Source organism: Jaculus jaculus, chromosome X, assembly GCF_020740685.1.
Source record: "Jaculus jaculus isolate mJacJac1 chromosome X, mJacJac1.mat.Y.cur, whole genome shotgun sequence".
Taxonomy (NCBI): domain Eukaryota; kingdom Metazoa; phylum Chordata; class Mammalia; order Rodentia; family Dipodidae; genus Jaculus; species Jaculus jaculus.
The window spans coordinates 19753038-19756846 of NC_059125.1; positions in this window are offsets into that span (position 1 = coordinate 19753038).

The following is a 3809-nucleotide window of genomic DNA, read 5'->3' on the forward strand; positions in this document are numbered from 1 at the left end:
TATCTTGCTGAAACAGACTCTAAGTATACCATCATCAGATAAGCTATCCCAGGGGCTATGAAACAAAAGAGGTTCATAGACGAAATTATGATATTCAAGTCACATAACTTTAGTTAATTAAAAACATACAGTGAGCCAGGTGTGATGGCACACACTTTTAGTCCCCACACTGGGGAGGCAGAGGGAGGAGGATTGCCATGAGTTTGAGGCCAGCCTGGAATTACATAGTAAATTCCAGGTCAGCTTGGGATAGAGCGAGACCCTACCTTGACAAAACAAACAAACATAAAGGGCACATTGAGAAGCAAACTCAAACAGATGAGTTGGATTAGCACACTTGTAATAGTGTGCAAATGGAGTGGAGGGAAATCACTGCCTGAAGCATGGGTTACACAAGGTTTGTACAACCTGTATGTCACTGTCACATCTTCTGCTGAAGACATGTTTGTGACAGTACAACACACCCCGGCTCTCTCAGAAAGACACAAAGACAAGTCTGCATGGCTACAGGCATGATTTGTCAATATTCTTTCAAACAGCCACTACTATTATCTGTGTATCTCAAATAGGACATGTGGGACCAGAAAGGGAATCACTAGAAGGTGGCTGATATACGAAATCTGTAATTTCCATGAATATTTTATTTCATTTGGCCCCTTTATCACTCTTTTGAAACTACAATGTGTTATATTCGGTGTTTATGTCCTACATAATTTTATAATACTTGGTGTGCCCCACCAGTTATTTTCTTCACTATTCTCATTTATTTATCTTTATCTGTAGAGTTAGATTTAAATATTTGATAATAAAGCAAACAGAACTTTCAGATTTCCATATATTTTTATTCAATTCACTTTTGCTTATTTGAGATAGGGCCTCATGTAACCTACGTTAGTCTCAAACTCCTAGGTAGATGAGGATGATTTTAAACTCCTGACCCTGCAGCCTCAGCCTACAATGTGCTGAGAATACAGGGATGCATCACCACACCCACTATTTATTTTGACGTAATAGGATACAGATTATACACGCTGAACAATTTGAGAGTAGTACAAGGCAGAATATAGTCAATGCATGGTGTCATGATGTGGAAAGCTATGATCTAGGGATTCCAGTAAGAAAAGCTGGCCTTGTTCACTGAAGGACTGAAGAGTCATTTTTCCATGAAACTGTGAAGAAAGCCAGCAATTATACTTGAACCCAAGGACATAGTATCTCCAATGCTACATGAAGGAAGCACATTAATTAATTAGATTTGGGGTGAAGGATTAAGTCAATAGTAACCTATCATCATTATGAGACAGTTGAGTATCTTCATTGATTGTTCATGGTGTGCACTGCTTGTGAGAGAATGTTTAAGAGTCATCATATGATTCTGCCATACTTGACTCTCTGGAAATACACCAGCTAAGGAAACCCCCTTCAGCCTTGATTATGGAATTAAAATGATCCAGACATTATATCCAAGCAAATATGGACACAATTCACAAATAATAAATAAGCTTTTTATTGTGAATCACTGAGCTTTTCAGTTTGCTTGTTTTCTGGATGTCATAACTTGGTTGACTTTGCTTTTCACCAGCACTGTATTGGATGTCCTGGCACTGAAGGAAGACCAGTAAATAGTCTTTGGACTAACACTGAAGAACAAATATTTGGTGGTTTGAGTTATATAATAATTTATACAAAAAATTGAACTAATAAGATAGGTTGGCAAAATTGCTAAACCTAAACTAAACATCACAAAAAAGGTTTTCTATACTTCAGAAAAAGTTAGAAAATATTATGCAGTACCAGTAAATATGTAGCAAAGATATTTCTAGGGAGAAATCAAGTAAAATGATAATAAGCTTAGTGCAAAAATGTATGCTACCAAATATATATTAAAGAAGAAATAGATGGGGAAAGAATATTCTTGGTTTGAAAAAGGCTTAGTATTATGAAGCTATCAGTTTTTCCCAGTAGAATCCAAGTAACTAATGCTATCTCAATCAAAGACTTAAGTTTTTTTTTAATTTGTTGTTGTTGTTGTTCATTTTTTATTTATTTATTTGAGAGCGACAGACATAGAGAGAAAGACAGATAGAGGGAGAGAGAGAGAATGGGCGCGCCAGGGCCTCCAGCCACTGCAAACGAACTCCAGACGCCCCCTTGTGCATCTGGCTAACATGGGACCTGGGGAACCGAGCCTCGAACCAGGGTCCTTAGGCTTCACAGGCAAGAGCTTAACCACTAAGCCATCTCTCCAGCCCAAGACTTAACAGTTTTAAGAGTAGAATTTGATGAGTTGATTCTAAAATTATGTAAGAAAAATAGCATCCAAAACAGTCAAAAACATTTCTGAAAAAAATAAAGTAAGAAAATTTGCCCTATGGGATCTTAAGTCATATTTAATGGCTACAATATTCAAAACACTGTGCACAGAGAAAAGGACTGTTGCAGGCAGGTTCACAATGCTGGTAGAAATTGTTCAACAAGAACAGTCCACAGAGCTGTACTTATAGCACTGGAAGGTGTCTCTTAGGCCAAGGTTTCAATTCCTTCCACATTCCTATTGAAAATTAGCTCCAAATGGCCAAAGCCACACAGTCAGGTGTCTAGCAGCAATCCCACTCCTCTGTACCACTTTACTGTTGCAGGTAGGTTCACATTGCTGGTAGAAATCACCCAACCAAGAGCAGTTTGTGGGAAAAATAAAAGATGTTTATTTTGGCATACAGTCGAGAGGGGGAAGTACCATGATGGCAGGAAAAAGGATGGCATGAGCAGAGGGTGGACATCACTCCTGGCCAACATAAGGTGGACCATAGCAACAGGAGATTGTACAAACATGGCATGGGAAGCTGGATATAACACCCTTAAGCCTACCCCCAACAATACACTGCCTCCAGGAGCATCCAACTTTAAAAGCCCCCATAGTTTTTATCAATTCCAATGATGTTCAAACATCCCCACAGTCCAAGATCATTTATCTGAGCCATAGCAAAAATCCCCCCAAACCCATAGTGGCACAGAATAAACATTCACACTGCCAAAGATGGCATTGGGCATAGCAAAGAAATATTCAACCAATACAAGATTTAAAACAACCAGGGCAAACATCAAACTCTGTAGCTTCAAGTCCAACAACTCTAGTCAATGACATATCTTCAAGTCTGATAATTCTAACCAGCAACAAGTCTCTGGAATTCCAATTCCGCCCCTCCAGCTAGGCTACTCACAGTCCTGGAAAACTTCAACAGGGCCGGCAGCTTTCCTGAGCAGCCATCTTGTGGTCCTGGCATCTTCAATGTGTCTCCACTGCAACCCATGGTTCATCCTCATGGCTCCATTGGGTCTCCATGCAGGCATCTAGCAAACCTGCTTCACACTGCCTATGACCATTTATAAAACACAAGACCATGTTGCAAACTCAATGACCCTCTCTTTCCTGTATTTCTTATACTCCACAATACCAGGTAGGGCACCAATTTGTTAATCCATGGGGGAATAAGGCAGACTTTGAAGAACAGGACACTCTTTGAGCATTCAGGCCCCTTCAAAAGAGTCTACATTCTTCCTGTTGCCCCAGTGCAGGTCAGCTAGCCCAATCTCAAAGGTTGTAATCTCTCAAACAATTTTCAGGTGAACAGGCAACAGTTTAGGTCCAGAGATTTCATTTTTTCTGTGCCATATCCCTCTGTTCACACCAGTCCATTTCTACACAATGCAACTCTGCACAACTCCTCAGGACACTGCCATTACAGCAAGCCTCTCAAACTGCTTCTAGCCCAGTCCAAGCAAAGCTCTTTCTCACCCTCATAAACCAA